We start from the raw sequence: 12,309 nt of genomic DNA, 5'->3' as shown, positions 1-12,309 counted from the left end.
CCAGACTTTAAAAAAAGTGAGAGTATTCTCAAATGTAACAGCACCAATTACATCACAAGATGGGGAACTTAAAAAATAATAAAGTGTTGATTTCACAGATTTGATGATCCAGTTAGGGAATTCCAACGTCCGGAACATATGTTAAGAGGATAGCAAAACTTTTTGGTCTATCGCTGAACATAGAATTATCTGATCTCTTTGTCTCCTGTGCTGCAGTGCACAGGGCACTATGAGGTGGGCTTGTGGTGCAGTGGGTAGCACCCCTGCCCCTGGGCTTCAGGTTTCTGGTTCGAGTCCCACCCCAGGACTTGACAGGTAGGGAAGGTGTGTTCATAACGCAGCCAACCTGTAAATCCTTACGATGCACACCAGTGGCAGGTGGTAAGAGTAGGAGAGATTCCTGGTCAGCCAAGTGAGATGGAAAGAAAGTCGGAGCCTTTGCCATCACTGTCCATAGCTCCAGACTACAACATGCATGTAAAAGTGTATGTTGCCATAGCAACTTGGGCTCCATGAGTGAAGTGTAACACACCACCACCAAAAACATTTGGTCAGCCATTATGGGCTCAAGTTCCACTCCATGAGCGATATTGAATGGAGGCAATGGGGGTCTTACCTGCCTGCTGGAGACCTGGTGAAAGCCCAGTGTTGCCCCTTCTAGGGAAGGCCCATTGATAGAGCGCACTCAGGCACTCAAATGGGCAGCAACAGGCCTTCCCCAGGATCAAGGACCCAGGGCTGCAAGTCTCACCCACTGTGATCTGCCAGCCAATCAGAGGCTGACAGCATTCTTTTGCTCAGCAGCGCTACCAGGGAGGCAATGGCTACTGCTGGTACTACACCAACCCCTTGCCAAGAGACACAGGACACAGGTGAGTGATTGTGAGTTGGGTGGGGCATGGGGGTTGTGGAAGGGGAGCAGCAGCAAGGGCATGGGGTTGGCTCTCACTGGGAATCCCACCTCCCAATATCGGTTCCATCAATCAGGCTCTGATGGCTTTGAACATCACTCCAGGAGGCCACAAGCAACACCAACTTGTTTGTGAGTTTTCCCACATAGAGGGTACTCTAGCTGTTGCTGTGTGAGTACCAGTGGTGGCAGGGTGAAGCCTTTAAGATGACATCAGTTGCCATGGACTTAATCAGGGCAGTGGCAGGAAGGTGGTGGTGTTCCCAACTATCACCACCCCACCTTGATGTGGGCATCATTGGCTAGGCCAGCATTTATTTCCCATCCTTTATTGCCCTTGAGAAGGTGGTGGTGAGCCACCTTCTTGAACCGCTGCAGTCCATGTGGTGTAGGTACATCCATTGTGCTGTTAGGAAGGGTGTTCCAGGATTTTGACGCAGCGACAGTGAATGAACGGCGATATATTTCCAAGTCAGGATGGTGTGTGGCTTGGAGGTGTTGGTGGTGTTCCTATGCATCTGCTGCCCTTGTCTTTCCAGGTGGTAGAGATCACAGTTTTGGAAGGTGTTGTTGAAGGAGACTTGGTGATCTGAATGCGCTGATCTGGATGTTCTGATCTGGAGTCAAGCATGCTATGATTGGGCCACAATCCCAGCCACCAAGGAGGGAGCAGTGAGCACTGCAGTCGGCAGGATTCGAACCTGTGCAGGGAAACCCCAGTGGATTTCAAATCCATCGCCTTAGCCACTTGGCCACGAATGCAGGCCTAAATGTGGGCGTCGATCCCACTACCTCTCGCATGCAAAGCAAGCGCTCTACCATTTGAGCTAATTCTGAGTTGCCCGCAGTGCATCTCGCAGATCGTACACACCGCTGCCCCTGTGCGTTGATGCTGAAGGGAGTGGCACCCCATCCACCATCTTAAACATTCAATCAAGCGGGCTGTGCTGTCCTGGATGGCGTTGAGGTTCTTGAGTGTTATGGGAGCTGCACTCACCCAAGCGGAGAGTATTCCATTACAGTCCTGACTTGTGCCTTGTAGGTGATGGCGAATGTACTATCACCAAGTTTGTGGATGATACTAAAGTAGGTGGGAAGGTAAGCGGCGAGGATGACACAAATGGCGGGATTTTCTGCACCTGCCCGTTGCCGCGATCTTCTGGTCCCACTGCAACTCAATGGACTCCTGGCTGGGATGCCTCCTTACCCGCGGCGGGTCCCAACCACAACAGGGCCAGAAATTCCCTGCCAAAGAGTCTACAGAGGGATATAGACAGGTTAAGTGATTGGCAAGAACTTGGCAGATGGAATATAATGTGGGAAAATGTGAGGTTTTGCACTTTGGCAGGAAGAAAAGAGGAGCTGAATATTATTTAAATGGAGAAAGACTGCAGAAAGCTGCAGCACAGAGGGATTTGGGGGTCCTCGTGCATGAATCCCAAAAAGCTAGCAAATAAATTCAATAGGTAATAGAGAAGGCAAATGGAATGTTGGCCTTTATTTCAAAGGGAGTGGAGTATAAAAATAGGGAAGTCTTACTAAAACTATACGAGGCACTGGTTAGACCACACCTAGAATACCATGAACAGTTTTGGCCCCCTTATCTAAGGAAAGAAATACTGGCATTGGAGGCAGTCCAGAGAAGGTTCACTAGGTTGATCCCGGGTATGGAGGGATTTTCTTATGAGGAGAGGTTGGGTAGGTTGGGTCTGTACTCATTGGAGTTTAGAAGAATGAGAGGCAACCTTATTGAAACATACAAGAAGGGTAGATGCTGAAAGGTTGTTTTCCTTTGTGGGAAAGTCTAGGACCAGAGGGCATAATCTCAGAGTAAGGGTTTACCCGTTTAAGGAGGAATTTCTTCTCTCAGAGAGTAGTGAATCTGTGGAATAGTTTACTGCAGAGGGCTATAGAGGCTGGGTCCTTAAGTATATTCATGTAGTAAGTATAGTTTTAGTTAGTGTGCAATGTACCTATAAGAATAATATTTGTTAAGAAAGATCACATGATCTGTAGTAACCAATATGAGAGTAGTGTAGACTACCACAGCAGTCAGTGTAGAGTCAGAGTTGGAGTTGAAATCACACATGTAGTTGCTGCTGAGTATATTGTAAATAAACTTAATGTTTCCACCCAAGAAGTGTTTGCATATCAACTCTATCTCTAATAGTGCAACTCAGCCACCCTACAACAAACTGGCGATAAGGATAAAACAGGATTGAACAGAAGAAATCAAGTTAAAAAGAAATCCGCACTGCACCTCACCCAGTGATTGTAAGTAGCAAGCTCTGTTAGAATTGGAGAAGTTATCCCCCCTCAAAATGCCACAATTTGGGGGAATTGATCCTTTTAAACCTCCCACAGATGATTGGTCTCAATACATAGAATGCCTCACATTCTTTTTTCAAGCGAACGAGATTACGGAGGAAGAGAAGAGGCAAACAATCCTCTTCAGTGCTTGTGGGAGCAAAACCCACAGCTTGATTCGAAGTTTGACGGCACCCAGTGCCCCAGATTCAAAGAATTTTGATGAATTGGTGGACCTTGTGAAGGGTCATTTTCAGCCCAAGCCCTCAGTCATGATGCAGAGATTCAGGTTTAATTTGCAAAATAGAGCCCGAGTGAGACAATTGCATGCTGCGTGGCAAATTTGAAGCAGATAATGGAAAATTGTGAGTTCAGTACGACTCCAAGTGACATGCTCAGAGACCATTTAGTGTGTGGTGAGAAAGAGGACACAATTCAGAAAAGATTATTGTCCAAAGGGAGTCTGGATTTCAGCGCTAGAGATAGCGCCAGCCGTAGAAAGTGCAGTATGGGATTCAAAAGCAATACAGGGTGCGCAAAATGATGCCATCCTCCACATCGGGCGGGGAACCTCAGGCAAAGAGGCGCGAAAAAGCGAGACTCTACCAAGAAGTGAGAAACAGAAAAATAACTTAGCAGCAAAATCGAAGAATAATTTTAATAGAGGTGGAAACAATCAGTTTTCTTGTGATTGGCAGTTTAAAAAAATCGAATGCTACTGTTTCATAGAAACGGACATATGATGAGACAGTGCAAGGAAAGATTCAAGCAGGCTCATAAACAAAAGAAGAAGCCCAATGAAATCTACAATGTAGAAGAGCCTGAAACAACAAATTCAGACATTTACTCATTGTTTAATCTGAAAGTTGGAAAGACAGAACCAATATTTGTCACAGTGAATGTAAATAGCAGACCTGTTAGAATGGAAGTGGACACGGGAGCTTCCGCTACAGTAACTGGGGAACATACCTGCAGATATTTGAATAATGGTGAACATCAATTAAGTTTAGAAGAAACAGCTGCCAAACTAAAAACATATACGGGTGAAGACATTCAAGTAAAAGGCAGAAACAGAATAACTGTCCATTATGGAAGCCAATTGACAAAGCTGCCCTTGATGGTGGTAGCAGGCCTCCTGGGGTGAAATTGGTTAAAAGAAATTAAGTTAGAATGGGCTGAAATTTTCCAATTGAGAGCAAGTGGGCTACCAGAGCTACTTAGAAATGATGCCACCATCTCCAAGGACGAACTGGGGAAAATCCAGGGCCTGCAGGCCAAGATTCATGTGGATCTGGAAGCAACCCCTCGCTTCATGAAGGTGAGACCGGTGCCATACACACTGCGAGAAAAAGTCAACATTGAGCTGAACAGACTAGTGAAACTGGGCGTTATACAACCTGTTCAGTTCTCAGAATGGGCAGCACCCATAGTGCCCGTCCTTAAACCCTACCAAAGCATCCCAATTTGTGGACTCTGCAAATTGACGGTTAATAAAGTAGCTAAGCTAGACTGGCACCCCATTCCAAAAACCGAAGAGCTGTATGCCAAGTTGGCAGGAGGGACAACGTGCACAAAGCCTGACATGAATCATGCTTATCAACAACTCGAGTTGGATAATGCCTCCTGGGAATTTGTCACAATTAATACCCTCAAAGGGTTGTGTCAATATACATGATTTGGTGTCTCCTCAGCTTGTGCCATATTTCAAAGAACAATGGAAAGCTTACTGTAGGGACTGCCCCAGGTTGTTGCCTATTTAGACTATGTTTTGGTGACAGGATTCACTGAAAAAAAACATTTGGCAAACTTAAGTCTTAAAAGGCTTAAAATGTTTTGTGCAAGCTGGAGTGCATTTAAAAAAAGAAAATTGCACGTTCCAAGCAAGGGAGGTAATATACTTGTGTCCATGGATAGATTCACAGGGCCTCCACCCAGTTGAGCAGAAAGTGAGAGCCATAAGAGAGGTACCTGCACCAAAGAACACCTCAGAGCTCAAATCATCCCTAGGAATGATCAACTATGGGCGGTTATTACCCAATTTGTCTAGTGTTGGCCCCCCTGCATTCTTTACTCAAAAAGAACCAATGTTGGTCTTGGGAGGCGCCCCAGAAAGAAGCTTTCATAAAGGTGAAGCGATTGTTGCACTCGTCCAATCTATTAGTGCATTATGATCAAACAAAAGAATTGCATCTCCCTAGGGAGTGGGAGCAGTGCTCTCTCACTGGATGGATAACAGCACAAAACGGCCAATAGGCTACATATCAAAAATGCTCACCATAGTGGAAAAGGAATACTCACAGATAGAGGAAGAAGTCCTGTCCATCATCTTTGGTGTCAAGAAATTTCACCAGTGCGTATACGGGCCACCATTTTACAATTGTTTCAGACCACAAACCATTGCTAGGATTGTTTAGTGAGGACAAGGCTATACCACTTATTATGATTTTCTACACCAATTTGTTGTAACTTGTGAATCACACCTGCACACTGTTGCTGGGTGGCCGAGTTGGTATTTTAGATAGAGTAGTCCTGCAGACACTTGTTAGGTGAACCACATACTGTTTATTTACATGATACTCAGCAGCTACACATGTGTGCTTCTACACCAAACTCTATCTACATACTTCCGCTGCTCACTTGCAGACTACAGACTTCCAGCTGACCACAGAGTAAGCTCGCTCTACTCTACCATTGGTTATACAAGATCATGTGATCTTCCATTATACATCCTTCCTAAAGGTATGCTGCACATCAAATATAACCATAGTTACCACATCCCTCCCCCTTTACTCTGAACATACATTTCGCATTTACAATTACAAATCTTTTCAAATTAGCAAAGTATTTACACAGATAAGTAATGTACAAATTCAGTCTTTCTGGGGGTTTCCTTGTGTGTGTAGAACATCTCGGCTCTACAACTTCAGATGCTTTATTAGGAACCTCCTTCTCTGGAGTTGTCTGAACATTAAGTTCTTCGGCGGGTACATGCAAATCTGTTTCCTCAACTCTTGCAGGTACAAAAGACACTTCAGACACACCTGTACTCAGTTGAGTTCTCTCAACAGGAAACGTTGACCCAGTCATGAACACTGGTGGAATCATTTCTTGATGATTTGTCTCTCTCTTCCTCAAATGATCCACATGTCTCCGTATGTCTTGACCTTCCACCTTCACGTGGTAAGAGAGAGGTCAAGTCACTGCACTTATTTCACCCGGTAACCACTTTGGTCCCTCTCCAAAGTGTTTCACATGTACTGTCTCTCCCATGGTAAACTTCCTCTCACGATTTTGCCAGCTGTGTCCAGCTTTCTAACTTCCTTGACTCCTTTCCACCATCCCCCCTAAGTTCGGCATTATTAAGCTCAATCTCGTCCTAGGATGATGTTTCATTAATAATTCCGCAGGTGTGACACATGTTGGCGTGTGAGGGGTGGCCCTATAATGAAAAAGAAAGTGTGCTAGCCTGGTTGCTAAGGAATCTCCATTTAACTTTTTCATGCCTGACTTGAACAATTGAACTGCTCTTTCAGCCAGTCCATTTGAAGAAGGTGGTACGGTGAAGTGTTCACGTGAGTGGTGCTGTTGAGGCTGATAAACTGCTGAAACTCAGCACTTATAAATGCCGTGCCATTATCAGGTACAACCACTTCTGGTAGTCCATTGATGGCAAAACTTTGACATAGCTTCTCAATTGTAGCAGTCGACATTGGTGATTTCACCTCATATCTGTCCTTCCATTTTGACTGGGTACCAACAATGAGCAGAAACATTGTTCCCAAGAAAGGTCCCACATAGTCAATGTGTAATCGTACCCATGGTCTTCCTGGCCACTCCCAAGGGTGTAATGGAGCTGTTGAGGGTAACTGTTGCAATTGCTGACACTGTACACAATTCTTCACTAAGCTCTCTATATCGCCATCCATCCCAGGCCACCCTAGATAGCTGCGTGCTATGGTCTTCATTCGGGAAATTCCTGGATGTGCACTGTGTAGTCCAATTAACAATGGTTTTCATCCCTTTGAGGGAACAATCACTTGTGCTCCCCACAATAAGATATCATCCTGGCTGGTTATTTCATGTCTTCTGTTAAGTATAGTTTCATTTCAGCAAATACAGGCTCTTGTGGCCAATCGTAAAGCACTTGTTCTCGTACTTTGGATAAGACTGGGTCTCGACCTGTCCAGTCTCTGACCTGTCTAGCACATACCGGTGATGAATCTAAGAAATTTAACAACAAAACTAGTTCCTGTGGAACTGGGACATCCTCATCTTTTTCTTTTAAGGGCAAATGACTCAGTGCATCAGCGTTTGCAATTTGACTTCCAGACCTATGGTTTTTATTTAATTCATTCATGGGATGTGGGCTTCGCTGGCTGGGCCGCCATTTATTGCCCATCCCTAGTTGCCCTTGAGAAGGTGGTGGTGAGCTGCCTTCTTGAACCGCTGCAGTCCATGTGGTGTGGGTACACCCACAGTGCTGTTAGGGAGGGAGTTACAGGATTTTGACCCAGCGACAGTGAAGGAACGGTGATATATTTCCAAGTCAGGGTGATGTGTGGCTTGGAGGGGAACTTCCAGGTGGTGGTGTTCCCATCTATCTGCTTCCCTTGTCCTTCTTGGTGGTAGTGGTCATGGGTTTGGAAGGTGCTGTCTAAGGAACCTTGGTGAATTCCTGCAGTGCATCTTGTAGATGGTACACACTGCTGCTACTGTGCGTCGGTGGTGGAGGGAGTGAATGTTTGTAGAAGGGGTGCCAATCAAATGGGCTGCTTTGTCCTGGATGGTGTCCAGCTTCTTCAGTGTTGTGGGAGCTGCACTCATCCAGGCAAGTGGGGAGTATTCCATCACATTCCTGACTTGTACCTTGTAGATGGCGGATAGACTTCGAGGAGGTGAGTTAGTCACCGCAGGATTCCAAACCTCTGACCTGCTCTTGTAGCCACAGTATTTATATGGCTAGCCCAGTTCAGTTTCTGGTCAATGGTAACCCCCAGGATGTTGATAGTGGGGGATTCAGTGATGGTAATGCCATTGAACATCAAGGGGCAATAGTAGGATTCTCTCTTGTTGGAGATGGTCATTGCCTGGCACTTGTGTGGCGTGAATGTTACTTGCCACTTGTCAGCCCTAGCCTGGATATTGTCCAGGTCTTGCTGCATTTGGGCATGGACTGCTTCACTATCTGAGGAGTCGCGAATGCTGCTGAACATTGTACAAAATTCCAGAATAACTGACACCACTTCAGACCTTATGATGGAAGGAAGGTCATTGATGAAGCAGCTGAAGATGGTTGAGCCGAGGACACTACCCTGAGGAACTCCTGCAGTGATGTCCTGGAGCTGAGATGATTGATCTTCAACAATTAAAAACCATCTTCCTTTGTGCTAGGTATGACTCCAACTAGTGAGAGTTTTTTCCCTGATTCCCATGGACTCCAGGGCTCCTTAATGCCACACTTGGTCAAATGCTGCCTTGATGTCAAGGGCAGTTACTCTCACCTCACCTCTGGAGTTCAGCTCTTTTGTCCATGTTTGAACCAAGGCTGTAATGAGGTCAGGAGCTGAGTGTCCCTGGCGGAACCCAAACTAAGTTTCAGTGAGCAGGTTATTGCTAAGCAAGTGCCACTTGATAGCACTGTTGATGACCCCTTCCATCATTTTACTGATGACCGAGAGTAGACTGATGGGGCGGTAATTGGCCAGGTTGGATTTGTCCTGCTTTTTATGTACAGGACATACAAAAGTATACTTGTACACTATCAGGATCAACGGTATTATTTGCATTTCTGTGTCTTCTTTCAATGGGCCTTTTTCTTTCTAACACTGACTTTATTTTCAGCCTTCTTTTCAACTTCCAAATTGGCTTCACTACTCTCAGATGCAAGCTCTTCTTGAGGGACCTCAGTGGTTTAGTTTCCCAGAATTTCATCATTTGCCTGCTTCGTGGTAAATTCTGCAGCTTTTGTCTCCAAAGCCTCTTTAGCTTCAGGCAGCTGCTTCTGCAGCTCTTCCGTCTCTGTTGGCGTTAGCGTACTGCCTCCTGGAAAACTGAGCATTGTCATGTCTTCTCTGCCAACTCATCCTTCATTTTACTTGGAGAAGTGCAGAACTCTTCCTGTTTCTCTTCATACTTTTCCAGAGGTCCAAACGTAGACAGGAGGGAAATTGGTCGTGTGTGAAGGCCTTTCAGTGGGTTTTCACTTTTCTTTTGGAGGTTGCTCACCTCGACCCGGACTCTGTCCCTCAGGATGGTCTCTCCTCGTTCTTTTTGCTGTCCAACCCATTTCTTGAGGTTGCTGGGTCTTTACACGCTCCTTTTCTGGAACGTGAATGTTTTCAGCTTCCTTTTGGAATCCCTGTGACAAATCAAGGTTGATTTCCCTCAGCCAGTTTGGTCCCAGTAGGCTTGGTTCTCTGCCTCTCGATACCAACTCAGGTAGCTTTGCTGATTAGCGTCCGTAATGGACAGTAATTCTACTTAAGCCTCTGACTTGAATATCTTCTCCTGTGTATGTTCTTAATTTGGCATCAGTTTGTTTTAAATTTAGGTCAGGTTCTCCATTCTTCAGCTACCAGGAGGTATGCTCACCAGTCACTGCAGTGGAAGCTCCTGTGTCCAATTCCATACGAATAGGTCTGCCATTCACTTTTACTGTTACATAAATTGGTTCCTTCTTCCCTACCTTCAAATTAAATAATGAATAAACATCTTAATTTGTTGCTTCAGGCTCTTCTACACTGTAAATTTCTTGAGGTTTTATCTTTTGCCTGAATACCTGCCTGATTCTTTCCTTGCACTGTCTCCAACATGTGTCCATTTCGATGACAAGCAAAACATTCGATTTTTTTAAACTGCCAATTGTTACTAATCTGTTTGTTTCCACCTCTGTTGCCATAATTCCATATTTTCGCTGCTGGGTCGATTTTTAAAGTTTTTCTGTTAGCGGTGACTGTTTCCTGCTTCCCCGCAGAGCCTTGTATTTTCGTGCGTTTTCCTTGCATTTTCACGCCCTTTTCAGCTGGAGCTTCCGTCCCAATGTGGAGGGTGGCGCCATTTTGCGCTCCCTGTATGGCTTTTGAATCCCTTACTGCGCTTTCCATGGCCAGCGCTATTTCCAGCGTCTTCTTAAAATCCAAATTTGTTTCAGAGAGTAATCTCTTCTGAATCGTGCCCTCATTCACACCGCACGCTAAACGACCTGTCAACAAACTCGCAATATTATGTTAACTGTTTCAAACTGGCCATATAACAAGCTATTGTCCCTCTGCGGGGCTCTATTCCTTGAATTAAACTTGAAATGTTGCATCGTTACTGAGGGGTTTTGGCCGATAATGACCCTTCGCGAGGCCCACCAATTCATCAAAGTTCTTCGAATCTGGGGCACTGGGTGCCGTCAAACTTCGAATTAAGCCATAGGCTTCATTCCCATATGTCGGCAAGAGGATCGCCAGCCTCTTCTCTTCCCCCATAACCTCGATGCTTGAGAATAGAACGCAAGGCGTTCAATATAATGAGTCCGATCATCCGTGGCTGTATTGAATGGATCAATTCTCCCGAATTGTGCCAAGCTTTGAGGGTCTTGCTGCGACGATTTGAACGAAAACCCCTACTCATTCCGACTGTGCGAGGTACAGCCCGGTTTCGATTCTTTTGATTTCCTCGGTGAATTTACTCTCGACATTGTTTGTTCTGTGTTCACGTTTGATCGTCGCTTTGTCCTCATGGCCTTAGTGTTTTCTCTACGTTTTCTCCCAGTTTTATCCTGGCTTGATCCTTGTCACCAATTTATTGTGATTTTCGTCACCAATTTGTTGTGACTTGTGAATCACACCTGCACGTTGTTGCTGGGTGACCGAGTCGGTATTTTAGATAGATTGGTCCTGCAGACACTTCTTAGATGAACCACATACTGTTTATTTATATAATACTCAACAGCTACATGTGTGCTTCTACACCAAACTCTACCTATTTACTTCTGCTGCTCACTTGCAGACTACAGACTTCCAACTGACGACAGAGTCAGCCCACACTACTCTACCATTGGTTATACAAGATCATGTGATCTTCCATTATACATGCTCCTTAAAGGTATACTGCACATCAAATATAACCATAGTTACCACACCACCCTTAGCCTCATACAACGATGGGCTTTAATTCTGGCAGCATACGAATACACTTTCATATATAGGCCCAGCAATCAAATCGCAAATGCCGATGCCCTTAGTCGTTTGCCTTTACCAGAAAATGATGAGCACGTCCTAGTCTCACAGGAACTTGTTTTACTGTTAAATTTCTTAGATTCCTCGCCGGTATGTGCTCGACAGATCAGAGACTGGACAAGTCAGGACCCAGTCTTATCTCAAATACGAGAACAAGTGCTACATGGTTAGTCACAGGAGCTCGTATCTGATGAAATGAAACTGTACTTCAACAGAAGACATGAAATAACCAGCCAAGGTGGCATCTTATTGTGGGGAGCACGAGTGATAGTTCCTCCAAAGGGAAGGGAACCACTTTTAATTGAACTACACAGTGCCCATCCAGGAATTTCCCGAATGAAGATCATAGCACGCAGTTATCTATGGTGGCCTGGGGTGAATGGTGAAATAAAGAGTTTAGTAAAGCTTGTGTGCAATATCAGCAACTGCAAAAGTTGCCAGTGACAGCTCCATTACACCCATGGGAGTGGCCAGGTAGACCCTGGGTGCGGTTACACATTGACTACGTTGGACCTTTCCTGGGAACAATGTTTCTGCTCATTATCGATGCTCATTCAAAATGGTTGGATGTATATGAGGTGAAGTCACCAACGTCGGCTGGTACAATTGAGAAACCACGCCAGAGTTTTGCCATTCACAGACTACCAGAAGTAGTCATTTCCAATAATGGCACGGCATTTACGAGTGCTGAGTTTCAACAGGTTATCAGCTTCAATGGTATCACTCATGTGAAAACTGCACCGTACCACCCTTCCTCAAACGGACTGGCCGAAAGGGTGGTTCAAATGTTCAAGACAGGTGTGAGAAAGCTAACTGGAGATTCCTTGACAACCAAGTTAGCACGCTTTCTTTTTCATTACAGGACCA

General features: G+C 45.2%; 1 non-coding gene across 1 annotated transcript; it reads right to left on the bottom strand.

The window, feature by feature from the left end:
* Positions 1–1,590: 1,590 nt before the first annotated feature.
* On the bottom strand, positions 1,591–1,672 carry trnas-uga (transfer RNA serine (anticodon UGA)). Its single transcript has one exon. It is a non-coding gene; the product is annotated as a tRNA-Ser (tRNA).
* Positions 1,673–12,309: the final 10,637 nt, after the last annotated feature.

Source organism: Cetorhinus maximus, chromosome 22 (genome assembly GCF_964194155.1).
Source record: "Cetorhinus maximus chromosome 22, sCetMax3.hap1.1, whole genome shotgun sequence".
Taxonomy (NCBI): domain Eukaryota; kingdom Metazoa; phylum Chordata; class Chondrichthyes; order Lamniformes; family Cetorhinidae; genus Cetorhinus; species Cetorhinus maximus.
Note: the sequence above shows the minus strand (reverse complement) of the source record. Positions and strands in the feature narration are given on the sequence as shown.